This window comes from Falco naumanni, chromosome 8 (genome assembly GCF_017639655.2).
Source record: "Falco naumanni isolate bFalNau1 chromosome 8, bFalNau1.pat, whole genome shotgun sequence".
In the NCBI taxonomy this organism is placed as follows: domain Eukaryota; kingdom Metazoa; phylum Chordata; class Aves; order Falconiformes; family Falconidae; genus Falco; species Falco naumanni.
The window spans coordinates 45,261,464-45,274,714 of record NC_054061.1 but is presented as its reverse complement, the minus strand read 5'-3'; the positions used below and the strand labels follow the sequence as shown (position 1 = coordinate 45,274,714).

Here is a 13,251-nt window from a genome sequence, read left to right as displayed (position 1 = left end):
AGCTCTGTATAGATATTTAAGTAAGTTCAACTACAGTGACAGTCTTTCTTAATACAATAGCAAAATGCTGTTATCTCACAATTATCAAATCCTGGCATGTAACACTGGCAGCAAACATCAGATTAGGTATGCTCCAGATATACATGAAAGATATCATTTTGTCTTCCAGAGAGCTTATACAAAGAAGCACAATGACATTTCAGGAAAACTGAGAACAGACATGTAATTTTGTAAAATTTTTTGTTGTTACAACAAAACATAGACATGACCACAGTGTGCAAATAGGGAAGCATATAAGTACTGAAGACAGAGAGAAATGACCTGAGGGGCAAGAAAGCAGTACAGACAAGAACCAAAGAATGAACTCCAAAAAATTTTGGAGGGGAAATGAGAATAAATTTGTCAGTAGCATGGGATGCACTTGACTCTGGAATATTTCTCCAAAGGCAGCAACCATTCATGAGCCATTTGTCATGGATACTTAAAATGTGCAAAGACAAAACTTTAGAGAACATACCATAGCTCTCTGGAGGGGAGATGGAGAAAGTGATGGCGTGAGAGAAGCAGAAATCAAGATCTCATTAAATAAAGACTTCATTTTAGTTCCAAAAGAAGGGACAGAACCAGTCAGACATAAGAATGATGAGGAGGAACCACAACAGGTTTTTATTTATGCAGTATGCTATGCTGTTATGGTCCTTTTTTACAACACGTAAACAGTTTATCAAGGGCACTTTATAAGCTTCTCTGAAATAAGCAGGTGTTTGTTACAGCAAAAGTCAGAAGACAGTATGTGGAGCTTTATGCCACAGGCACAGCAAATTCTACTGTCCATTACTGCAATGATATGAGTATAATTGGACAGGTTTGGCTTAAGAATATTGTGCCTTTCTAGATACTGTTAAAAAAAGTAAACAACTTAATGGAACTGAACCATCCTGTTTTGAGATTCCAAATACTGTTCCATGCCACTGCTCTCTCACCATGCAGAATATCTGAGAAAATATCTTCCCTCCACTTCTCTTATGTGGCAGTTTGTGATTAATGCCTACCATAAATAGACAAGCACTGCTGTGACAGTAAAAATGCCAAGATAAAGGTGTCACTACAGAACACAGCACACTCATGAGCAGTAGTGAAGCACATAACCTGCTTACAGTTTGAAAATTTTACAAGCAACATTAAGAGATTTTCTTTTCTATAGTACCCAAACTTCCATAGATGTTTCTATTTATTTTTATCATGCTAAGCAATCTGATTTTGGGGACAGTCAGATGGGCATCTCATAGCAAATTCTACTCACACAAAGCAAGCCATTTAAAAATGTTCATTTAAAAAGAACACATCTAATATAAAGATAGCATTCATTATTACTTTAACAGCTTTCAAAGTAAGAGTTGCATTTTCCTTCTGCATAAAGCCCTTTAGCATATTAAATTAGTAATTTTAAACTGTACACATGGCAATAGCATTATCAGATAATGAAGATATGCATATGTAGACTGAAATAAAGAAGCGAAAGTCTTAGCAGTAAAGGTATACTTAAAAGGAAAAAAAATCAACAGAAATGTTAGTTGTCAAGGACAGAAGAAACATGCTAAGGTTTTGCATTAGCTGAACACAAGAAAGAATAGTCAATCACACTATTTTTTTTTAGACATTTGATATTATTTTTACATACACATACTACCACAAAGGGTGAGCTCTGCCACTGTTCTCCCTCAGGGGAGTAGGGAGATAGGAAGTACCTCTCCATCTCCCTGCAGAAACTATTTGCAACAGAACAGCATGACAAGGGCTGGTTTTTGTGGGTCTACTATTTCCTCACTCATTATAAAGCATAAAAATCATACTAGTAGTATGAATTATTTTGTTAAATAAGGAGGCAAAATACAACTCATGGTCTGCTTCTGGATATCACAACCATTCATTACAGCTTATTCAATACAGATTAACTCAATTCCCATCCAAAGACATTGTGCAGTTAATGGATACCAGGAAAGGTAATTCACCCACCATTCTGTAATGATACTTGGATTAACAGTATGGGTGTCCATCTAAAATCAATCCCTTAGAGAATTCTTACAGTAGTAAAATCCATATTCCTACCATTGGTAGGTCTCAAAGCATTTCCAGGATTTCCTGTGCCTCACACCTTTACGTGATTTTAGAGTACAAACTTGACAACAATCCATTCAAGTATCACTACTTGTGGGCTGACTAGTATGCATCACTTTCTGAAGTCATATCAAGTAATTCTTCAGAAAGGTTAAAAGGCAGAAAAATCTACATGCTGTTGTTAAAACAGGAAGAGTCTGTCTCTGAATAAAATGACACAAGGTACATTTTGTATATGAGATCAGATAGCGGTAACATCCTCTATAAGGCAACTCCATACGACAGATGTATGTAAATATATCAGACAGAAACAACCTGCAAAAATGAGAGTACTGGTGTGAACTTCTGCTGTAATCTCAAAGCATAGAATCTTTCAACCATACCAAAGCAACAGCATAGGTAAATGCCCCAGCTATTACATACTCAGATTGAAGTGTAGCTCTTCTTTGATAAAGCATCATGTAAAATGGGTACCTTTTCACTAATCAAATCTACTCCATCAGCATATTCAGACGTATCTGCTTAATTGTATACACTTTTACTACATTTCACTCCTTCAGCTCTGCAGAGCAAACGTGCTAAGAAATACTGAGTGATGGCATAATTCTCACCAACCTCAAGAGTGCAAGAATTATTTCCTAACTGCTTGGTGATCCCCAGTTATCTAATAAGGTCTGAATGTCACAGACAAACCTAAGGAGAAATAACAATGAACTCTTAACCAGAGATCAACAAAATTAGCATTAAATGCTAGCAGGAACAAAAGCAGAAAGAGAAACCATATTCATAAATCTGTGGGAGAGATGTATACCAGAAAACTGCCCAAGAAATGATGGCAGAAAGAAAAAAGGCCTTTGAAAAATGTTTCATGCTTCTGGAGAGGACACAGGCTTGAAGGGTATTGGCAGAAAGAAAGAAGAGAGAAAATAAGCCTGTACTGAGCTTTTAATCTTCCCTTAATTGTACTGAGAGTCTCCAGCATTATCCCCAGAGAGAATTAAGCATAAAAGCCTAAGTCACTCAAACAAGTTCCCTTATAACTCAGTCCTTTCAGAACAGCATGACTTATTTGAAGGACTCAGTTTCTCAAAGACTAGGTCACAGAAAAACCGTATTGTCATGCACATGTTTATTATGCTTAAACAAAATTCTTCTACCTGTTTCCACTAACCTGTACTCAACATCTGGATAGGGCTTTGTGGAAATTAATAAAGTTTGTCTATGTTGGAAAATTAAGTGGTTAATACTCCAAGAAAATGGTTTGCATTGGTAGTCAGAAAAGATATTTTTCAAAGGTCAAGAGAGATATGGAATGCAAAATTAAATAGAAATTACCCAGGAAATGGTCAGAGGTTGAAACACAGGCAAGCTGAATTGTATCAGTAAGTACTCAATGCAGAATGGCAAGGTTTAATTTTAAATGCTAATTATTTATCACCGCCAAACAAACGTTATAAAAGCCTGGCCTAAAGCTAAGTACAGCATCTAGAAGGACAAGATTATTTTATCAGTGTAATCTAAAATGAACAGAAGTAAAATTCAGTCAGAATATATTTAGTGTATAATCTTTTATTTGTGAGTTTCAGTTTTCTTTTAACTTCTTCATCTGAGATTTAACTGATGAACTATTTTAAGCAGAGTTCAGAGGAAATACACACTAATGGTCTTATCTAATCAGGCATGAGACAAAGGATAAAGAAAATGAGCTTTAAGCATCACATCAGACTGATGCTATGAATCCACAAATTCTGATAAACCACTGATTTCAACAGGCTTTAAAAGAAACATTAGCTGAAAACACAAATTCTGTGAATATCCACTTCATTAGAGTATAAAAATAGAAGGACCACATGCCTTAGAAAGTCACCTGCTCTTGACTATTTGTGGCATAAACAACCATTAACCAAAAGAAAAGAAAATTATCTATGAACCGCTTGCACCATAAATCCTCTTGAGATTTAAAGATTTGAGGGCCTGCAGGCCCCAGGGATGTTTCAGGCCTGATACTTTCACATTCCTGGTAAACAGATTTCCAGGAATTTTTTAGCACACTGAACTAATGGAATTAGAGCAACACCCACTAACCCCAAGAACTCAGGGTTCCACTGCTCAGATTGAAACAAGGATTGATTCAAGAGCAAGCACATGGGTTATTCGGGTTTTTTTTACACCTCTTTCTCTTCTTGATATCTGGGACTGGCCATATCAGCACAGATGACAGGTTGGGCCCTGTAGTTGTTATTCTCTGCAACAGGAAATATTCCATATTCAGTTTTAAGTCTTTATATTTTCATTTTTAAGCGTACCCCTGGAATGCCTAGGGTTTGCAAGACTTTGATACAATTTACCTCAGTACAAGTATTGGGTTGACCACTTTGTTAAGCACTCCTGAACTACTACTAAGCCACAAAATCATTTGAATGATTCCAGCCTCATGCTCTCACATTGCATCAACTATGTCAGTGGACAGGAACTGTTACAGAAGGGAAGTGGGTAGAGGATTTAAACCTACTCCTAACAGCCTGTGCTGTATATTATACAAGGAGAGGGAGGCAATTAGTAATTACCTGGGTTGAAATCCCACAATGCCCATTGACTTCAATAAGGCAGGGTTTCACCATGGATGAGAAGAGGGGAGGAACCAGTCTAAAGGGCAAACACTGAACATTACAGCTCTGATTATGACCAGAAAAAAACATCTATCAGAACTGTACTATCTAAGGCAAGCAAAGGGCACTTTTTTTGAGCCCATTTATTAATCCATATACCTAATAAATTGATAATGTCTGGGGTTTAACTTGTTTTGAGTTTTAAGGTGTTGAATGCTCACTCAAGGGAGTGCTTCCTTAAGGAAGGAGCAATTTACATTCCACTACATAGGACTCGCTTTCCTTGCTTTTCACAATTTTTCACAAAATTTTATAAACAAGACAAGACTGTCAGAATAAAAAAATAATCATATAATGGAACAACCTTGCTTTCGGCTTGTTAATCTGCATAAGATCTTCTACTGCCACAGATCTTGTTGTCCAAGGGACTTTTTTAATGCCAGCAGGTTTAAGCTAATGGATTTTTAAAATGTCAATATTAAAACATATCCATTGATCTACTAAATGGTTTCACATTATTTGCCTGACCCTTTATATAGCACAAGTAGAAAGCACCCATTCAAATGCAGCATACAAGCACGCATTCTATAGGAATGCCTTGGAGGAACACATAACCATATCCATTGCTGTAAAGCAACAAAAAATTCATCGCTGAAAGCAAGCTTCTAAGGGCTTACTATTTTCCTCAAGAACCTGGAGGAAGCAGTAATAATAGATTAACCTCTTCTGTAAGGAAGAAAAATCACCACTCATCTGAAAAGAAACCAAGGATTGAGATGATAACACTGACAAGATCAGAAAGTATCAGTCTCCAAAATAATCTCATCCACATATGATCCTACAGTTGAGTTAAGGAACAGATAGTCTGTGTCAAATCCAAAAGTTTAGAAGTGTAAGCAAAGCCTTACGCAGTTGATCACTTTGGTATCCATTCTAAGGCAGGAAAGGACACTGCCAACCACAAATGCAGTTAGAACTAAAGCTCCAGGCAATTTGACAAGGCAAATATAAATTTAATGTAGTAATACATACACACAATACATAGTAGATAGAATTATTTGTTTGTAGAAATGGGTGTGTAATCTGTGTTATGCATTTTTTCTCTGCGACAGATGAGAATGAGACACATATTTGATAGTTAATGTATATTTGGGAAAAAAGTCAGAACAAATTTTATAAGCTTCAAAACTTACAGTTCTTCTGAAAGACATTTTTACCTAATAAAAATGAACTGAAGAAAGGCCAGAAATTTGCTCCCTGAAATAAGATTTTCAGGCTCCCAGTTGTTTTGCAATATATGTATTTACCATTTAACACATCACACTTAGAAATACCACATTAAATAATACAATCTGCTGAAGATGAAAAGCAATTCCTTTGCTAATAAAAAAGCTGGTTATAGAAAGTGCAAGTTTGGCAGTAAAGCTTCAAAGAAAGATAGCAGCCTCAAAAACATCTGCAGACTAAGTGTATACATTTCAGTTTGTCAGATGTTCTTCTGTAATTTAAATATTTTAAGAATTAATCAAAATAATTTCTGTACTTGAAAATTGGATGAATTCATATTTTTCAACTTTACCTCTAACCATGATAAAATATGAGAAAACCAATAAAGGCATTACTTATCAGGGAGACTAACGGGATGTTTCTATTTCTTTTTATCTAAGAAGGAACCTCAAATAAGCCAAGCTTTCTGCAACATAATTTAAGACCTTTTGAAGTGTAAATAAACATATAAACATTTACAAAAGCTGTAAATAAGAATGACAATATATTTGTGCACAGTGTCTGGTATAATAGATTCAACAGGGGCTTCGAGCTGACGGGCATTACTACAGTGATACAGATTTGCACCCTTGAGAAATGGCATGCTAGTATGATTTCAGAGAAATCAGATCTACAAAGCCTTATTCCACCTCCACACGGAGATCAGTGACACAGTTACAAAATGTTGCTATTGAAATAGACTCAGAATAAGCTAGGAAACTGAAGTGCAAACTGATTGTAAGGATGACAGAAAAACATGCACCAGGTAAGTTTGTTGCAGAGAGACATGAGGAATGATCAGGCCTTTCCAATCAGCTTGTTATTTTTCAATCTTTCCAGTCACTTAAGAGGTGCCTGAAGCACCTGTGCCTGTCACCATAAACCAAGAATAACAACAAAGAAAAGGATACTTGGAGAGTCAAAACTAACTGGATCCCTTGGTCTTCTGCAGAAGTTCTGCCTCACTGACATTACTAAATACTACATGTAATGGCACAGCAAATTATCTGACAGAGTGGACAAATATCGAGCGTGAACTTTTTAGTCATAATGCTATTATTTAGCAAAGAACAGATCATAGTAAGACTATCAAAACACTTGTACACTTCTACCAGTGCATATCAGGTCAAGAGAAAAACTGTGTTACTGAAGTGAAAAATCTAGTTCCTAGACATGTTTCTCCACTGCCAATGGCCAGGAAGGTTACCTTAAGAGATACGCTGTCATAAATAGCGCTCACAAATTCTGCAACCATTTTTTAAAACATGAAGCGATTAATATACCTGAATGAAAGCAGCAGTCACTGCGTTTGCTATGCTGACAAACATGGCTTGTTCTGATGTAAGTCTGTCTACTGAGGATAGAATGCCATTCCATACTAATTTATATCTGCTCTACCAGACAGAGCACCACTCATTAAAATTAGAAATTGACAAAGCAAAACAAGAGAAAAAACCGTAAAAGCATATCACAAGGATGGTCAAAATCAACGTAACAGCAAGCACTAAAGGCCAGATGCTGCTCCCACTTAGCTCCACGTTTAGCAAAGCAATTTTACTGTATTCACCTGAAATATGCTCAATTCACACCAGCAAAACTGGGAGTGCAATCTGGCCTTCTTGGTATCACAACAATTTTGAAATCTTCCCCTGCTACTCACTTGCATGCTTTATCAGTATTAACACAGAAGGTATGAAGGTGTTATGTTAGTTATTCCCAAAGCTTTGCTCACATCTTGCCTATTCTGTGTTTACTGTCATATTCTAAAGCTAGGGAAGGGAGAAGGACTTTTTATATTCCTCTTTCTTCCATGTGGCTCTAGGAAAAAAATCTCCTGCTTGCCTAACCACTTCATTTGTCAATGTTTCTCACACTAGCTTGTTTCTTTGCACACAGATTTGAATTGGTCATCAACTGAAGATTTGCAGACAGCATAAGGCAACAGATTCCACACACTTGGGCCCTTCCACAACTTCCTTTTGTGTTGTATGCTGTATCTGATAACACGGAATATTTTTTCCTTATACTGACAAAATGGCTATTTGAGAGGTTGGTGAACACAGTATTAGCTACATTGCAAATACAGGCTCTTACAATTTGATCAACTTCACATTTCTCAAATAAAACCTCATTAGAGGAAGAAATCATCAAGGTAGAGTTTCAGCAGTCAATGGAGAGTGTGACAGAAGCAGGCAAATACAGCTGAGTGTTCCAAGACCACCTTTTTATACGTTTGTGAGTCTCCAAGCACTTCACTATTTTAAATCACATGATCACCCATTCTGTAAAGCTAAATATTCTGTATTTTATTAACTATAGTTTTATATCTCTATTATGTTTCCCTATTGGAAATCAGTAAATCAGAGCAAAGACTTCTGCAATTGATTATGGGGCTATAACTGGCAGAGTAGTATACCTTAAATCAAGCTGACAGCTCAAGGGTTGGACACGAATCTGATTTTTTGTTTGATTCCCCCCCTCTCAATATTTAATTTCTCAGGTCAAATTTAATCTCTCACTTAAACTGGAAAGAATTTCTGGTATGGAATACTCATTGGTGAAAAGGTGCATCAGAAACTACTGACATTTATATGAGATTCCTAATACTCCTTAAACATGTTGAAGCATTCAGGAGTCTAGCAGAGAAATAAGCAAGAACATTCTCAAGTAGCAATGTAACATGTATTTTCCAGCCTAAGGTGAGTAAAAGGTTGCATCTCTGAAATGCTGCCTACTGAATCACACTGCAAAACACCTACAAGAGATTCAGTAACATACTTTGATAAATAATGTACTTACAGTAGGGCCATACGGATAAAACAAAAAAATCCTTACATGTTCATTTTCATTAACATTTTACAGTGCTTTCAAAATCCCTGCTGCCATAATCCTGACACAAAAAATGAGGTATAAGATTATATTATACCTTGATATAAGGGATATGATTACATACACCTTAAAAAGACAAATTGGTATTACACGCAAATGCAGTAAGAGCTGTGGTCTCAATTCTGATGAACTTAAGGCTTATTTAGAAATCTCAGGAACAGTGCTACAAAGTTTAAGTCAGCGTGCTGTTTCATACATGTATTTCCTACACCGCATTCCATCGGAACAGTATGTAAGATTTCTTCTGCTCTGACAGAGGATCTGTTTTTAAACTAGCTCATTAAAAACTAACATCCACAGTGTTCAGAAAACAAAGATGGTAAAAAAGCTGCTTCTCCCAAAGCTATCTTTTCAGAGCAGTGAAGTCTGCTACGGGCTACTGAATTATCATCAGATGAGCAAAGGCAGGAAGCAAGTTACTCTACATTTTATCAGACTACAAGACGCATAAGTGCCGCTGAATATGAATTAAAACAAATTAAAATATTCATTCTGACCTTACAGGGGCAAGACTCCCTCTCTCCAAAGTTACTGTATACCGAAGTAATAGTTGTTCTTCATTTACTCAAGATCAAATGTTTCTCAAGGCATGTTCAGTAACTTCTAACATAATCTTATTCCACACAAAAGGAAATTGGTTATTTGTATGTTATCCAAGGAAGGCTGAGTAATTCACTGTGGTAGGAAAGACCTCTAAAAATAAGTCACCTCTCAGCAGATTCACTCCCTTCCTGTCTGGGTTTGAATCAGTTTGCAACTGCATGAAAGCACAAATCTTGAGGATGAACTACAGAGAACTTCTGTAATGATAACACTGCTGAAATGGATGTATTTCACTCCTCCTCTGCTTAAAAGAATCCAACTATTAGGGGTGGAGCAACCCAGTGACCCAACAGGATGTGCATGACCAGAGCTCCTCATGTGTAGCCTTCTGCTTTCATGTTTATTTTTGGATGTGTTTTCCTTTGTGCTTTGAAACAGTTTGGGCAAGGTAGCTAGCACCACACTCAGTGATGCTAAAGAGGGAAAAAGCAAGTTATCAACACAAAGAATACCTCGTCCTATAGATTCATAGAGCACCTTGGAAGTCCACAGTATTACAACAGTGATAAATAACTTTTTTCATGTTTGCTAGTGCTCTTCAGAGATGAAAGCCAGGGGCAATTGCTGCATAAAAGCATGTCACCAGTCATTCCCATAACCTTCTAGAGCTTCTTCATCAAAGAACAGTATTCAGCTGTCTGAGAACCTAACCAGAGATTCCATCATCTCCAGTCCGCTAGAGCAGCCACTGATTGAAAACAAGTCTCCAAGGATAAGTAAGCTTAGAAGTTCAACCTATGTTCCCGAACAGGATACTACTTCAGCAGACAGTCATTAAAGAAAAGACTAGGCCATTTTAACTGGTAATGGTTGTTATCAGGACAATACCTTTTGTTTTGATCAGCATTCCAAAAATGAAAGTCATATAAAATATTTCTGTATTTAAAGGGTTGATTGAATATGTGGTTCTGTGTATTACAGAAGGCATTTTACTACATTTTTTATAAAGAATATCCTATCTTTTCCTTAAACAGTATTTAAATCTATAAAACTGACAGAAGAATAATGGTAAAACAGTCTGCTCAGAAGTACAATCTCCTTCCAGGTACACACGCAGTTATAATTTGTACTCAAAGAAATGAATACACTTTGCTGTATATTATGGATTAAGTATGTTAATAAAGCACACCTGGTCTGTGAAACATTCTATCAATACAGCTGTTTCTTAGAGACAGCTAATACAAGAAAAAGTTACTTTTCAATTTAAACAAAACTCAGAAGAGTCAGTAAATTCATAATATGAAGCTACAGAGATTCTGCAAAGTCTTTCTACACTTAGAAATAACTAAAATAGGTATTATATCTTTCTCTCTTACAATCTAGTCTCAGGATTTGTAATGAAAATTTCAAAAGAAGTATATATGCATATTTATTTGTCTGTAAAGAACTGCATAGATTTGGGATAGAAAAGCATTTGTTGCAAACACAAACTTCATCATCAATAGGTTTCTGTGTTAACAAATTTTTACTATAAAAGGAAGATAGTTCATAGCTCTTATTCCTATCATTTCAGGTTAGCTGCACAATAAATTAAAGTCAGTACTGTATCAATTGATACCAATTCATTTTCCAGATTATATTCACAACCTAAAAATAATATTAAACATTACAGTCTTGGAATTTCCATGCTCTGTAGGCCAAAAATCTTTCATCAGCTAACAGACATTTTTCATTTGTTCTTTCCCTCAAAAGAGAGAAAAAAGTAAAGTTTCCCTGAAAGTGCATTTCAGGGGAGGGAGGTAACCCAGAAAACTTAATCATATGCAAAATGTATTTTTTTTTTTTAGTACTATTATTAATCATAAAAATCCTACATTCATAAAAGCAGTAACTATTTTAAGAGTTCCAACCCTACAGTTTATTTAGATTGTTCTTAAATTGCAGTATTGCATTATTCAGAACTATTCAACAATTTAACAGAGCAACTACTTCCTTTTGGAATTGACTCCTCACTGTCTGGAGAGTTGAAATGTGTATGCACTAGATTTTAGTTTTTACCATATCTGGTAAATGACACTGACAATGTTGCCTTTTCCAATTTTTTCCATGATACCACTGATACTAAATATCTGTGATCCACTCTTGACTTTTTGTGGGTTTTCATTAAAAACAACAAAAAAAATTTAACTGAACAGCACAACATTGTGTCAATAACCATTTCCCCGTATGGTCTTTGTCACAGCAAATATACTTGAATCTCAGGATAAGGCAGACAAAACAACACAACATCCATAACATAACAAAAAGTTGCCCTAAAGAAAAGTATGTTCTTTTCTTCAGATAATAATAATAGTAACAACAACAGCAACATACTACTGCTGCTATTGCTAGTATCTTTTGGGGATATTTTCTTCAATAATCTTCCATCTGTTTTGAACAGTCTGTTTATTATACTTTAGCTGCAGTTTATGTGCATTTTGGGACTAGTAGATTACAAGGAAACAAATATTACCTTGAAAAAAATGAACAACTTAATTCTGCCTCAGACTAACCAGAAAAGCTGTATTTTGTGCCATAATTTTACACTCACTAACAGCACAGGGATAGCCTCCTTGAAAGAAAGTACACCAAAATACTTTAAGCATTCACTGTAAAACTGCACAAAAGACAAAGAAACACCACAAAGCTAAATTGTGGTCTGTGACTGACACCTGCAGCATCTGTGACATGCTCTACCACACAATTTCATAAAATCAGCACCATACAAAATGCGTACTAAGGCTTCCTATGATAGCTCCCAGCTTCCAATACTTTCCACACATGAACTTTTCCAAAAGCATCTGTGATCAAAAAACTCATCAAAATCAGCAAAACTGTTAGACATAACACTGTATTAGTGATTAAAGAGCAAATCACATAGGCATTTTTGTTTTAAAAAAACTTTAAGTATGTTTTAAGGTTCACAGTTTTTAAGAAGGGAACTTAACTTCCACTCCCCCAGTATTTCTGATAGGAAACTTAACATCTCTGAATGCTTACCAGAAGTCATATACATAGCAGAAATGACTCTGCTTATGCCAATTAAAAGTGAATTTAAAAAAATAGTCTTGAGAAACCTACAATTGGATTTATTCTCCTCCATCACGAGCTTGTAAAGCACTATCCACATTAAAAATTTCCAACCAGCAGCAAGCATAGTATATGTTATATAAGCCAGTGGTCTCATCTGTTTTAATCTTTTAATGCCAGGGTCTAAAACTATAATGCAGTTCCTGTATGGAAAAAAGCATTAACTGCAGAAAAATACTGCACTGTGAATTTCTTCACATTTGCTATAAGACTTTACTAGCATTTTTTTTTAGCTGTAGACATTAGCCATAATTTGTACCATTTTTGGGGTATGCAATTCAAAGATGAAATCTGGTATTGTCAGAGCAGAGACTGTTCAGTGGCAAGCACACTTAATTTACACATGGTCTTGCATGCTTTGACCACGCTGCACCATTTCAAGGCAACGTATTTGCAGACAGGTGATACTAGTGCCATTTCCTCAGTCAGTATAGCTACTTGTGGATTTGCCTTTCTTTCCGATTGCCTTACTTTAGGTACTGCTTTAGGACGATTATTTGGAGTATAATACTGCTCACTGCTCTTTCTCAGGAACAGAGAAAGCCAAAAAAAAAAAAATCCATCTGTCTGCACTTAGGACAGAAGCTGAAGAAAATGCTACCACCAACATCTATGTCTTAAACATTGTCCCTAGATCTGCAACTTTATGACACTGTCACACCATCTGACAGCTCTAAACAACATGTAAATATGTACA

The 13,251-nt window shown here is 35.9% G+C and overlaps 1 protein-coding gene across 6 annotated transcripts in view; it reads right to left on the bottom strand.

Moving 5' to 3' along the window:
* Window positions 1–13,251, bottom strand: part of RAPGEF4 (Rap guanine nucleotide exchange factor 4) — a 158,566-nt gene that overhangs the window by 121,578 nt on the left and 23,737 nt on the right. The window contains exon 1 of one of the 6 annotated variants that reach the window (XM_040603600.1): window positions 9,591–9,687. The exons of 4 other annotated variants lie outside the window; for them this stretch is intronic. The gene's annotated coding sequence lies outside the window, so the exon portion shown is untranslated. Of the gene's footprint in view, window positions 1–9,379; window positions 9,544–9,590; window positions 9,688–13,251 lie in introns of those variants that run through there. One more of the 6 variants, XM_040603597.1, reaches the window with a different exon arrangement.